The 14,858-nt window shown below is 44.2% G+C and overlaps 1 long non-coding RNA gene across 4 annotated transcripts in view; it reads right to left on the bottom strand.

Moving 5' to 3' along the window:
• The window catches only part of LOC140199687 (uncharacterized), a 53,061-nt gene that overhangs the window by 22,123 nt on the left and 16,080 nt on the right, over window positions 1-14,858 (bottom strand). The window contains exons 3-4 of one of the 4 annotated variants that reach the window (XR_011886467.1): window positions 12,583-12,648; window positions 9,297-9,400 (exon numbers count right to left, since the gene is read on the bottom strand). The exons of 1 other annotated variant lie outside the window; for it this stretch is intronic. This is a non-coding gene — a long non-coding RNA (uncharacterized lncRNA). Of the gene's footprint in view, window positions 1-9,296; window positions 9,401-12,582; window positions 12,649-14,578; window positions 14,812-14,858 lie in introns of all 4 variants that reach the window. 2 more of the 4 variants (XR_011886466.1, XR_011886465.1) reach the window with 2 other exon arrangements.

Raw genomic sequence — 14,858 nt, forward strand, 5'->3', positions numbered from 1 at the left:
TTTCCAGAATCAACAAACTCATTCATAAGGCCAGTGATGTTGTGGGGATGGAACTGGACACTCTGATGGCGGTGTCTGAAAAGAGGATGTTGTCCAAGTTGCATGCCATCTTGGTCAATATCTCCCATCCACTACATAATGTACTGGGTGGGCACAGGAGTACTTTCAGCCAGAGACTCATTCCACCGAGATGCAACACAGAGCATCATAGGAAGTCATTCCTGCCTGTGGCCATCAAACTTTACAACTCCTCCCTTGGAGGGTCAGACACCCTGAGCCAATAGGCTGGTCCTGGACTTTTTCCTGGCATAATTTACATATTACTATTTAACTATGTGGTTTTATTATTATTTAATTATGGTGCAACTGTAACAAAAACCAATTTCCCCCAGGATCAATAAAGGATTACTAACAAACCACAGGTCATCAAGCTGCAGCTCCAGTTCCCTAACAGTCTCTAAGGAGCTGCATCTCGATGCAGATGTGGCCATCAGGAGGCTGGTAGTCTCCTGGAATTCCCACATCTAACACCCAGGATAGAACACTGGCTCTACAGACATATCCCCTATTGTCTAAAGAGTTAATTCAGGAAAAAACAAGGAATTAGGAATAAACTTACCTTCTTACCTTGCCTCTGTCTGTTCTCTCCAAAGCATTGTTGAGTGGAAGCCTTACTACTCTGAATCAAACTACTGTTGACAATGACCACTCTGCTAGACGGTATCTCTTGTTGATAGAGACTGGGTTTTTAAAGCTATTCACTGGACCTGCACAGGAATGCTTCTGTTGTGCCTGTACAGTACTCCAATCAATGACTAGGTTCCATTGTGTTTCTTTGTTTTGCGGCTGTCTGAAGATAAATCTCAAGGTTGTATATAGTATACATGTATTGATAGTACACATACTTTGACACTTGCAGAGATGACAGTGGGACAACAATGGCTGACATTTCTGCTGAGAATTTGGAAGGTGCAGGATAGATGCATCCCAAAGATGAAGTATTCTAAAGGCAGGATGAGGCAACTATGCTTGAAAAGGGAAGTCAGGTACCATAGTGTGCCAGACAATGTGCCATTTGAGTGCGAGGGCAGAAACAGGATGATTTGGCAGATAAATGCGTGGCTGAGAAGCTGGTGCAAGGGGCAGGGCTTCAGGTTCTTAGATCATCGGGATCTCTTCTGGGGAAGGTATGACCTGTTCAAAAGTGACAGGTTGCACCTGAACCCAAGGGGGACCATATTCTAGGGGCAGGTTTGTTAGAGCTGTTGGAGAGGGTTTAAACTAATATTGCAGGGGGGAGGGAACTGGAGTGAAGTGACTCAGGCTGGGTAGTAGACAGATGTTGATCTCATGGAATCATGGGTTTGTGCCTCTGATGGACTTTGTCCTCTCCAGGGTGCAAGCCTGGGTGGGAAGATTTGAAGAACTGGCTGTTGCCTATGCAGTGAGATCCCCCTCTCCACTGGTGTAGTCCAAGGGAAGGGCAAGTGGCCAGACTGTCAGGAAGGGCAGGCAGATGACAGGACAAAATTGCAGCCAGTGGGGTGTGTATCAGATCATTAGGAATGCAGAATCAAAAAAGGTAGCAAAAGCAGTACTCAAGTGTTATATATCAATGCACTGAGTATAAGAAATAAGGTGGATGATCTTGTTCCACTATTAGATTGTCAGGTATGATATTGTGGCCATCACTGAATCATGGCTGAAGGATGGTTGTAGTTGGGAGCTGAATGTCCAAAGTTACACACTGTATCAGAGGGATAGGAAGGTAGGCAGAATGGGAGGTGTGGCTGTGAAGATTGGCATGAAATCAGTGTAAAGATATGACATAGGATTAGAAGATGATGAATCCTTGTGGGTTGAGTTAAGAAAATGCAAGGGTAAAAGGACCCTGATGGCAGTTATAATGAGGCCTCCCAACTGTAGCTGGGATGTGAACCACATATTACAATGTGAAATAGAAAAGGCATGTCAAATGGACAATGTTATGATTGTCATTGGAGATTTTAACATGCAGGTTGATTGGGGAAAATCAGGTGGGTAATGGATCTCAAATGACTGAGTTTGTTGAATGCCCACAAGATGGCTTTCTAGATCAGATGTCATTGAGCCTACTAGGAGATCAGTTATACTGGATTAGGTGTTATGAACCAGAAGCAATTAGGGAGCTTAAGGTAAAGGAACTCTTAGGAGACGGTGATCACAATATGATTGAGTTCAACTTAAAACTTGATAGGGAGGAAGTGAAGTCTGACATAGCAGAATTTCAGTGGAGTGAGGGAAATTATAGTATGAAAGAGGAGTTGGCCAAAGTAACTTGAAAGGAGATGCTGGCAGGGATGACAGCAGAGCAGCAATGACATGAGTTTCTGGGAAGAATGAAGAAGGTGCAGGATAGATGAATTCCAAATGTGAATACATGGCAAATGGCAAACTCAATTGGCAAAATAGTACAACCATGGCTGACAAGGAAAGTCAAAGCTAATGTAAAAGCAAGGGACAGGGCATAAAACAAAGCAAAAATTAATGGGAAGACAGAGGATTGAGAAGCTTTTTAAAAACCTGTAGAGTGCAACTAAAAGAATCATTTGGAGTGAACAGATGAAATCTGAAAGCAAGCTAGCAAACAATATCAAAGTGGATAGAAAGAGCTTTTTCAAATTGTAAAAATAAAAGATGAGTGTGGATATAGGTATGCTAGAAAATGAGGCTGGAGAAATAATAAGGGACAAGGAGATGGCAGATGAATTAAATGAGTATTTTGCATCACTCTTCACCATGGAAGACACTGGTAGTGTGCCAGATGTTGAAGGGTGTGAGGGAAGAGAAGTGAATGCAGTTACTATTACAAGGGAGAAAGTGCTCAAAAAGCTGAAAGACAAGGATACATAAGTCACCTGGACCAGATGAACTGCCCCTGAGGGTTCTGAAAGACGTAGTGGTAGAGATTGTGAAGACATTAGTAATGATTGTTCAAAAATCTTTGGACTCTGGCATAACACTAGAGGACTATAAAATTGTAAATGCCACTCCACTCTTTAAGAAAGGAAGAAGGCAGCAGAAAGGAAATTATTGACCAGTTAGCCTGACCTCAGTGGTTGTGAAGATGTTGGATTCATCTGCTAAGGTTGAGGTTATGGAGTACTTGGTGACACAGGATGAGATAGGGCCAAGTCAGCTTAGTTTCCTTAAGGGAAAATCTTGCCTGATGAACCTGTTGAAATTCTTTGAGGAGATTACAAGTGGGATAGATAAAGGGGATGCAGTGGATGTTATATATTTGTACTTTGCAAACTCATACCCAAATGCAGCAGCACCTGGACAATATCCATGCTTGGGTTGATAAATGGCAAGTAACATTTGAACCATGCAAGTGCCAGTCAATGACCATCTCCAATAAGAGAGGCTCTAACCATCATCTCTTGACATTCAGTGGCATCACCATCAACTGAATCCCCTACTATAAACATCACCATTGATAGGGAACTGAACTGGTCTAGCCATATAAACACTGGCTACCAGAGCAGGTCAAAGGCTAGGAGTCCTGCAGTGTGTAACTCACCTCCTGTCTCCCTAAAGCCTGCCCACCATCTACAAGGCTCAGGTCAGGAGTGTAATGGAATACTCGCCACTTGCCTGGATGAGTGCAGCTCCAACAACAGTCAAGAAGCTTGATATCATCCAGTACAAGGCAGCCCACTTGATTGGTATCCCTTCCACAAGCATCTAATCACTCCACCATCGACAAGCAGTTGCAGCAGTGTGTACTACCTAAAGATGCACTGTAACAACACACCGAAGTTCCTAAGACAGCACCTTCCAGCCCCACAACCACATCCATCTAGAAGGGTGAGAACAGCAGATACCTGGGAACACCACCACTTGGAAATCCCCCACTAAGTCACTCACCATCCTGACTTGGAAACATATTGCCATTCCTTTATTGTCACTGGGTCAAAATCATGAAATTCCCTCAAACAGCATTGTGGGTGCACTACACCTCAGGGACTGCAGCAGGTCAAGAAGGCAGCTCATTGCCACCTTTTCAAGGGCATCTAGGGATGGGCATTAAATGTTGGCTTAACTGGTGATGACCACATCCTGTAAATGAATTAAAAAAAGAACATTTGACAAGGTGCAACACGAGGCTGCTTACCAAGTTAAGAGCCAATGGTATTACAGAAAAGTTACAAGCATAGTTAGAGTATTGGCTGATTGGTAGGAGGCAGCGAGTGGGAATAAAAGGATCCTTTTCTGAATGGCTGCTAGCAACCAGTGGGGTTCTGCAGGGGACATTGTTTGGCCCCTACTTTTTATGCTGTATATTAATGATTTAGATGATGGAATAGATGGCTTTGTTGCCAAGTTTGCAGATGATACAAAGATTGGTGGAGGGTCAGGTAGTGTTGAGGAAACAGATAGGCTGTAAAAGGACTTAGATAGATTCAGAGAATGGCAAGAACGTGGCAAATGAAATACAATGTTGGAAAATGCATGGTCATGTACTTTGGTAGTAGAGATAAATGTGCAGACTATTTTCTAAATGGGGCAAAAATCTGAGACGCAAAGGGGCTTGGGAGTCCTTGTGCAGAACACCCTAAAGATTAACTTGTAGGTTGAGTCTGTGGTGAGAAAGGAAAATGCCATGTTAGCAATCATTTCAAGAGGTTTTGAATATAAGAGCTGGATGTGATGCTGAAGCTTTATAAGGTGCTGCTGAGGCTTCTCAGCTTTGGTCTTCTCATCTAAGAAAATGTGCTGGCATTGGAGAGGGCCAGAGCTGGTTCACAAAGTTGAATCTGGGAAAGAAAGGGTTATCGTATGAAGAAAATTTGATGGCTCTGGGCGTGGACTCACCAGAGATGAGAAGAATGAGGGGGGAGCTCATTGAAACTTCTCAAATATTGGAAGATGTAGACAGAGTGGACGTGGGGAGGATATTTCCTATAGAGGGTGAGTCTCAGACCAGAAAGCACAACCTCAGAATAGAGAGAGGTCCACTGAGAAGAGGGATGAAAAGGAATTTCTTTTGCCAAACATGAAGTTGTGAAATTCATTACTATAGATGGCTGTCATTGAGTATATTTAAACCAGATGTTGATAGGTTATTGATTAATAAGGGCATCAAATTCTGCTTCTATGTCTTATGATTCCTGCAATGATGGCATTAAGCCTCTACAATTTTAAGCATCTTTTCTGATAGCTATGATTCCTGCCAATGGAAAGATGTGACAGGGCAGCTTCCCTGCATTCCAGAGAATTGACCATCGCTTTTCTCCTTGCATGAGAAGATTTCTCATTACAATTCTCTTTTGGTTGGTGAGGGGAGAGGGAAACTTCAATCTGAAGTTTTGGGAGCAGTAGTCCTCAAGGTTTATATGGTTTATATCTGTAGTTTTCTTCTTGTCATTTTTGCTATTTTGCCATTTTGTTTTTCTCTCTAAATATTTTTTGCACTTTTTCTAAATGTTTCAGACCTTTTGGCACAGACTAAACATCTTTAAGCTATTGCAGCCTGTCATCTGATTTGTTAAAGTCTACACCTTAAGGGCACAGGACCTTCACCAAAACCCCATAGTATGATGGTGGGTGGCAGCGGTGGGATGGTAAGCTGCAAGAAAATAAAGGTGTTCACAAAAAGAACTGGCTTGTGGTCACAGTCGACAGCTCCTCCTTCAGCCAAGCATGAATGATCTGATGACAAGTGATGGGACATTGTGGAGACAGAAGGAGAGGAGTATGGAGCCCTGGATGTAGAGCAGACGGCATGGGAGACCCTTGCTGACCCAGCTAGACCATACGAGGTGTCAGATGTCACGACTCTCCTGGATTGGCCAGCAGGAAGGGGAGGAATGGCTGATCCGGGAGCTGAACACTCATCTGATGGTGCTGCCCCAGCCAGAGGAGGTGAGGAGAACCATTATGGTTTCTGCTATGGGGACACCATGCGTTCACTCAAGATCTGCAGAAAGCTCCAGCCTAAGACTACTCCTACCAGCTCCGAGGCGCACTCTGCAGGCAGGCAAAGGAAGTGCAATGCAGGAGGCCACTGCATTGCACTTGCTTTGCCTGCCTCCATATAAACACTGGCTACCAGAGCAGGTCAAAGGCTAGGAGTCCTGCAGCGTGTAACTCACTCCTGAAGGGGAGTAGGAAAGGGGGCAGAGGGAGACTTCAGTCTGAAGTTTTGGGAGCAATAGTGCTCAAGCTCCAAAGATGTCACTTCCAGAAAACAGCCAAAAATACCTGCTTTCCAAGGTGGAGAAGATATTGAAAACTATTTGGTGTGCTTTGTGCATTTGGCCAGGACTTGGGCATGGCCAGAGGAAGAATGGGCCTGCCAGCCCATCCCACTACTGAGGGGGAAAGTGCTAAATGCCTATTCTGTGATGGACCAGGAGTTCACCCAATACCTCAGCTGAAGGTTCCCCTTGCCAAGACTGACATCTCTCCAGAGACCCACTGGTTGAAGTTTTAAGCCTGGTCAACACCATCAGGGGAGTCACCAAATGAGACTTACCACCACCTGAAGTATTTATATCACCACTGGGTGAAGCCAGAGCTCCTGATCAAGGAGAACATCGGAGAGGTTATCGTACTAGAGCAGCTGCTGCAAGTCCTGCCAAGAGGTGGCTGTACATGGGTACAGGAGCATGAATCTGCAAATGGCTTAGCTGCAGCCAGCTGGCTCAATAATACCTGAGTGTCCAACAAGGACTGGTCCAGCCATGAGAGCAGACGATGGCTACTGTGAGTAAAGGTACTCCAGGACCTATGAAAATTCTCCTGGATGCACACAGGAGAAAGACAGTGGGGAAATTGAATCTTTAATTTGCTTCTTCTGGCACCAGCTAGGCCACAAAACTTCTTGTTGTCCCCTAAGTCCCCAAAACTGTCAAACTACTGCTATGGTTCAAGGGAGAGGGAGAAACAAAGCTGGAAGCCAATGAACATTCTAAGGGGAAGGGAGACATATGAAGGAAAATGAACTTTCTGTGGAAGTAAGTGGATAAACTGCTCAGGCATTATTGGACACTGGGAGTGGAGTGACCTTGATTAAGAGATGAGCAACACACACAAAATGCTGGAGGAACTCAGCAGGCCAGACAGCATCTATGGAAAAAAGTAAACATTCAGTGTTTAAGACTGAGACCCTTCATCAGTACACCTGGCCTACTGAGCTCCTCCAGCGTTTTATGTGTGTTTCTTGCATTTCCATCATTTGCACATTTTCTCGTCCTTGATTTAGAGACAGTTAGCTTCCCTTGCTGCTAAGTATTCTAAATGTGTGCATGAGGATGTTAAATTATATCCTAACACAGATCTTACTCATGGCTTTGATGATAAGGTCTTTCTTTGGTGGGTGTGAGTGGTTGGCAAATTGGTCATTTGGGTAGGATTTGCCTGTTTTGTCTGACTCGTTACAAAAAGCTGAATCTGGCAGCTCTGCTAAGCTTTCATGCTCTGTGACTTACGAAGTGTTCCACCTGCTTAGAGAATGCCCCAGGATCCCAGAGGATGAGTGAGGAGAGGGAGGTTCTGAGGCAAAGGTGCAGGCAGAGATGCTGACACTCAACAATCAGCTGCATGTTTATCAGGAAGATCTTCAGAAGAAGACGATTCAGCGGCTGCTGAGGAACCACAAACAGGGTCTGGCTGAGACACTAAACCAGGATCCCCTTCTAGAGTACAAAGGATTTACTACCCACCCTTCAGTGTGCTGTACACCCCTCTTGCCCACCTTGGACCCTACCAACTACAGTTCCTTACCCACCCTTGACCTGACCTCCAGGTTATTCTCCCTTCCAGCTGAAACTATCCCTGGAATGTGACATTCCACCCTTCCCACAGGATCCTGACTGACCAAAGGCAGCAGGAATGCCCATTGTGGATTATTTTCCCATTTAGCCAGCTTGGATAACCTAGAAGAGGTGGAGGGAAATATGACAGATCTGCCACAATAATTCCTCAACCTCCTCCCAAAAGCACTGTAATTCTCCTGATTTCTGTCCAGCACTGCTAACATGCTCAGTGGAAGAGTTTGTTTTGGGGGATGGGGAGGAGTGCTGGCTCCTGGAAAGTGGTCAGCTGTTGATTGATTTTGTTGCATGATGTCATTGTGATCTTATTATGATGAATGTATTGGTAAACATTTGTGATTGTGGAAAAAGGATGTGAATTTCTGTATTTTGTTCAGGCTTATGGTAACAACTTTCACGCATACCCCACATTCCAAAGAATCGACTATCCCCCTTTCTCCTTGCATGAGAAGATTGCTGATTACAGTCTCTTTTTGTGTGAGGGAGGGAGAGGAGGGCTGAGGCTGAGGGTGTGGGGCTGGGATGAGGTGGGGGGAGAGGGAGAGGGGGACTTCAGACTGAAGTTTTGGGAGCGGTAGTCCTAAAGGTCTAATGATATATATCTGGATTTTCTTTTTATAATTAGATTAGATTGAGGACACGCAGTTTTATTGTCATTTAGTAATGCATGCATTAAGAAATGATACAATATTCCTCCAGTGTGCTATCACAGAAACACAGGACAGACTGAGACTGAAAAACTAACAAAAACCACATAATTATAACACATAGTTACAACAGTGCAACACTACCATAACTTGATGAAGAACAGGCCATAAGCACGGTTTAAAAAAAAAAGTTCAAAGTGTCTCAAGTCCCACATCTCACGCAGATGGGAGAAGGAAGAAAACTCCCCTGCCATCCCTGACCACAGTCTGACTCTGAGTCATCCGAAAACTTTGAGCCTCTGATCAGCCCTCTGACACTGAGTACCGAGCACCATTTCTGCCAAACGTTTCGACCTCAGCCTCGGTCACCAGCAGCAGGCAAACCCAGGGATTTTGGGGCTTTCCCTCCGGAGATTCTCGATCGCACAGTAGCAGTGGCAGCGGACTGGGAATTTCAGAAATTTCTCCAGATGTTCCTCTGCTTCTCACATCTGTCTCCATTAAATCAGAATTGTGCATGGTGTCCTAATTACAAATATGATATCATTTCACCAGAGAGCTGTGTGCACTGCGTTGCGCTGCCATCTTCTCCTCCTGCCCTTTTTTGCTATTTGACTATTTTGTTTTTTACTGTACATATTTTTTTGCATTCTTTCTGAAAGTTTTTCACCTTTTAGCAGACAATAAACACCTCTGGACTGAATGTGCTATTGTGGCCTGTCATCTGATTTTGTTGAAGTCCACACATTTGTAAGAGTACATGACCCTTACCAAAACCGGCTGCTGTGAAAAAATATTTACCTTGATTGTTGGTGATGAATATATTTACCTTGATTCTCATTGACTTTAGTTTCACTAGAACTCCTTGTCACAATCAATCAAATGTTCCCTTGATGTCAACTTCTAGAAATGTTGTCAATAAATGGAGCAAAGCTGTAATGGGATGAATGTACAGATAGGAACATATTGGAAAGAAAGCATTCAAATTTGAATTGGAAAAGGTCATTCTTGTTTCCTGCAAGCCACTGCTCAGCCCCTGCCTGATTTTTATTTTACAGATCTTACAGCATGCAGGCAAGGGTTACCTCATTTGTTAGTGTTGTATGTTAGTTTGGTAGTGATGGATGGCATCCGTTAGTCTCGCGAAGCCAGCAGGCAGGTCACGGGTGGCTAGTTCATCCTTAACCTCTTCGCTAAGCCCATAGAGGAACACGTCAGATTGGGCTGCTGAATTCCAGTTGGTGGTGGCGGCTAGTGTGCGGAACTGAATGGCGTAGCCCGAAACAGAACGGTTACCCTGATGAACTCGCAACATCTCCCTTGCTGCCTCTCGCCCCTGCCTGGGAACAGTCAAAGACTCTTCTCATCTCCTCACAAAAGTCCTTAAACATGTGGCAAAAAGGGGCTCTGCTGTCCCACACAGCCGTACCCCACGCTCTTGCTCTTCCTGACAGCCACGTGATAACATAAGCAATATGTGATCGATCAGTGGGAAAGGTAGTGGGCTGCAGCTCAAAAATCAGCGAGCATTGAGACAGGAAGGATCTGCAGGTGCCTGGTTCACCATTGTAAGGTTCAGGTGGAGGTAAACGGCGCTCTTGGGCTGGAGTCTGTGGGGGTCGATGGCACAGTGAGAGAAGGCAGGTCAGAACTCAGCGCCAGCTGAATCTGCTGTAGCTGGGAGGCTATGCTGCTCAGAGTGGCAGAGAAGGCTTCCATCAACTGGTTGATAGAGGTGAACTGCGTTTCATATCTCCCTAACAGCACACCCTGTCGGGAGAGGGCCTCACGCACCTAGTTGGGGTCTGCTGAGTCCATCTTGGCCAGTTCGTTCTGTCGGGTTTGGGTGTAGACCAATGAATACTTTTCACCAGGATTTATTAGGGAGCACAAAGGCAACAGTCTTTCAAAAACAGAAGGCAGGTACGAATCCGAAATGGCAGGCCAAGGTCTATCAGGAAAGGCAGTCAGGCAAGGGCAGACAAACCAGAGCGCACAGGCAAAAATCAGGTCCAAGAGCAGGGAAAGTCCAAAACACCGAATCAGGCAAAATTGGTTGGTAAAAGTCGCAATGACAGGCTAGAACAACACAGGTCAGAACTGGGACGAACTGGCTGAGAATGCTTGCCAAGGCAGGGTTTAAATGGACAGGGTAATGAGTGAAAATTAGACACAGGTGGGTGCAAATGAGGAGACAAGCAGGTAATTGGAGGAAGTCCAAAAAAGGAAAGGGGCTGGGCTGGAACCAACATGGCCAGGTGAAAGAAAACAGAAATTAAAGACTGTTGTGATCCAGAGCTACCAGCAGAGGCCCTTCGACCCAATGTTCAGGCTGGATCCTTAACAGTAAAAAATAAATTCAATTCAATTCCATTCAATTCAAAGACCCTGTTCCTCTGATGTGCTTTACTATGACTCTAAGCAGAGAGGAGTGTTTAAATATGTTTAATATTTTGAAGATAAAAAAAGTTAGGAGATGTGAATGGAGCATTTTAGAGTCATTAGCAAATGGCTCTGTTTCTGACCTTACAAGGTCAATTGGATCCTGGATTTCCTAACTTACAGACCAGAGTCAGTTCAGATTGTCAACAACATTTCTTCCACAATCTCTATCAGCACAGGAACACCACAGGCTGTGTGCTTCGCCTCTGTGCTACTCGCTTTACACCTACTGTATGACTGTGTGGCCTAGTGCAGCTCCAATGACATGTTCAAGTTTGCAATTGCAGGATAGCAACATGCACATCAAGTACCCCCACCACCCAGGCCATGCTCTCCTCCCGCTGCTGCCCACCAGGAAGAAGGTACAGGAGCCTCAGGATTCACACTACCATATTCAGGGACAGTTACTACCCCTTAACCATCTGGCTTTGAAACAAAGTGGATAACCTCACTCAGCTTTACTGGCCCCATCACTGAAACAATAGACTAACTTTCAAGGACTCTTCATCTCATGTTCTCGTTATTTATTGCATATTTATTTTTTTTCTTTTGCTATATTTGCATTTTGTTGACTTCTACACTCTGGTTGAATGCCCTAGTTGGGCAGTCTTACATCAAGTCTATCATAGTTATTATTCTATAGATTTATTGAGTATGCTCACAAGAAAATGAATCAGTGTTGTATATGGTGACGTACATGTAGTTTGATAATAACTTTGAACAATGGGAGAAAGATGGGGTTAAATATTTTGGGGGCTAGGACACTTCCTTGAGAAAAGCAAACAGCAATGACCTATAGCTTTGTGTGATCATGATTGATTCCAATCGTAAGATCATAAGATATAAGAGCAGAAACAGGCCATTCGGCCCATCAAGTCTGCTCCGCCATTCAATCATGAGCTGATCCAATTCTTCCAGTCATCCCCACTCCCCTGCTTTCTCCCCATACCCTTTGATGCCCTGGCTAATCAAGAACCTATCTATCTCTGTCTTAATACACCTAATGCCTTGGCCTCCACAGCCGTTCATGGCAACAAATTCCACAGATTTACCACCCTTTGACTAAAGTGATTTCTCCGTATCTCAGTTCTACAAGGACATCTTATCAATCTTGAAGTCGTGCCCTCTTATCCTAGAATCTCCTACCGTGGGAGACAACTTTGCCATACTTAATCTGTTCAGGCCTTTTAACATTCAGAATGTTTCTATGAGATGCCCCCTCATTCTCCTGAACTCCAGGGAATACAGCCCAAGAGCTGCCAGACATTCCTCATATGGTAACCCTTTCATTCCTGGAATTATTCTGGTGAATCTTCTCTAAACCCTCTCCAATGTCAGTATATCCTTTCTAAAATAAGGAGCCCAAAACTGCACACAGTACTCCAAGTGTGGTCTCAGGAGTGCTTTACAAAGCCTCAACATCACATCCCTGCAGCTATATTCTTTACATCTAGAAGTGAATGCCAGCATTGCATTCACCTTCTTCACAACTGACTCAAACTGGAGGTTAACCTTTAGGGTATCTTGCACAAGGACTCCCAAGTCCCTTTGCAGCTCTGTATTTTGAATTCTCTTCCCATTTTAGACTACATCCACACTAGACTGGAAAATTTTGAAAACACCGATTTCGCATAAAAACGACAGGCGTCCACACTAGGCATTTTTAAAAATACCTCTCTGTCCACATTAAAACGGATACTTGGGCGAATCTCCTCCCACTGGGCATGTGCAGGACACATCTACAGAAAACAAGCGAAGAGGAAACGGTATACTTGGTGTGCATTTGTCTAGTTACAGACTAGAAAAACTTAAAAGGAAATTGCCAAACGAAAGACTTGGTGCGGGTTTGTCCAGAAACATTTCCTACAGACATTGTCACTTCACTGCTGAAAGGGACAACAGCTACAACTAAATGCAATAAGGCTTGTTACTGGGCAAAAGTGAAATCTGCTATTACCTCAGTTGTTTGCCTTTACTTTTGCCATGTCTTTGTGTATTATTTTGCTGTATTTAACATGTGCAATAAAACGAGTTACTGGGCAAAAGTGACAATTGCATCTATTGAATGTTTGCACAAGCAATACATTAATAAACCACCTTGTTAAACATGTCTGCATCAGTGTTATCTTGTATTTCCATGCAATGTTACATTAGGCTGTTTACACATCTATTGTCAGATATTGTTGTGGTGTTGCGGGTTGCGTTCAAGAAAACAATGAAATGCCGCGGTGCCACCACCATTTGTTCCGGCACGTCATGACAGCGGCTTTAAAAATAGCCGGTTACCCCGTACACACTACGCCAGACATTAGGCGTTTTCAGATTTATTCACTCTGGAGAGCATTTCTGAAAATCTCCATTTTCGGGGGAGGAAAATGCCATTTTCAGTGTAGACGGAGGGTCAAAATGAAGAGAAAAGGCTTCGGTTACGGATTTATCCAGTCTAGTGTGGACGTAGCCTAAATAATAGTCTGCCCGTTTATTTCTTCCACCAAAGTGCATGACCATACACTTTCCAATGTTGTAGCGTGGATGAAATTACTGGAGAGACAGAGTCACTGGTAGATACAAAGCAGCTTCTTTACTCGACACAACGAAGTACAGCAGGCATCTCGAGACGTTTTCCGCAGAAAGGTCTGCTAGCTAAATGTGGGCTTGATATTTATAAGCTAAACACAAAGGCAATCGCTACTTAAAAGTTATAGACAATACTTAGACAATGCTTCCTTTTGAAGCTACATACAAACATCACCCCTTTGGATTTCATCCTTTCCTTCTGATGCCAACATGTCTGGGTTGGTATCCACAGCCTTTAGCAATGCAAGTTAAGTCTACGATACATTTATTTGGCATTTCCCGTGCTAACATAGAAGACAATTAATATTTATAATGAAGAGGTGATACTGCCTTTGAAACTACAGCATCAGGTCAAACTACCAGAAGCATCTGGTATTCACACCTTTTAGGAAGCCCATTGTGGTGGACTTAATCCACAGTCCTTTGTCAAACAGTTAAAATAGAAGTCTGGTGGCCAAAGTCATTTAAGTGTAAACAAATCATCTACCCAAAAAAATTTCACTCTAACAGTCCCTCCTCTTGGCCCTCTTGGACAAATTAAATTTGTATCAGGAAAGGCCAACCTAAGAGGATCTGCTCAAATAGGGCAGCAAAAATGCCCTGTCTCGAAATTACCCCCCAATTTTATGTACCTCGATATCTATCCTAGCATTACCTACCAAATGTTAAGCAGAGAGGCTGTTCCAAGTCTTTAGGAATGCAGCTCCTTTCGTGTGCCTGCAGACTGACTGCATCTTAATTACATTCTTTTGTCTTCAGCCCTTTATTCTCTGGTCGCTGAAACTCTCCTTCCAGGAGCACCCACAGGCTCTCTCATCGATGTATAGGAAGGTGGTTGGAGTGGCCTCTACGTAAACGTCTGCAAGGACCTCTCCCCGGTGGCACCCCCTTACAAACTGTTCCGTTGATGACTAGCTCAACTGCTGAAAAGGGCACAGCTCCTCAGACTGGGGTGACTGCTTTCAGATGCCGTGTGCAGTCTGAAATTCCATCGAAGTGGTGGAACTTGCCATTTCTGCTTTAACTCAAAAATCCCTCCCCATCTATTTCCCAAATAATTTTCTCTACTATGCTATAAAATTAATCATCTACCTTCAGCAACCAGCCTTCTTTACACAGTACCATCGTCATCACACTTTAGCAGGCTGTGTTTTTCCAACACATTCTGAGTGTCTTCTGCCACACTCTCGATGTTTTCTGCCCTTGCATTTTCTCCGGGTATGTTTTCATCAGCTGTGGTCAGGTCTGGCATAGCCAGCTGGCGTTCCTCTCTGAGGTTCTCTGTAATTACATGGTTACTGGGTACACTTGGGTCCCCAATCTGTCTGTGGGAGTAACAAAAGGGAGAGTTGTATGCTTTAACCTGAGTCCA

Source organism: Mobula birostris, chromosome 6 (genome assembly GCF_030028105.1).
Source record: "Mobula birostris isolate sMobBir1 chromosome 6, sMobBir1.hap1, whole genome shotgun sequence".
In the NCBI taxonomy this organism is placed as follows: domain Eukaryota; kingdom Metazoa; phylum Chordata; class Chondrichthyes; order Myliobatiformes; family Myliobatidae; genus Mobula; species Mobula birostris.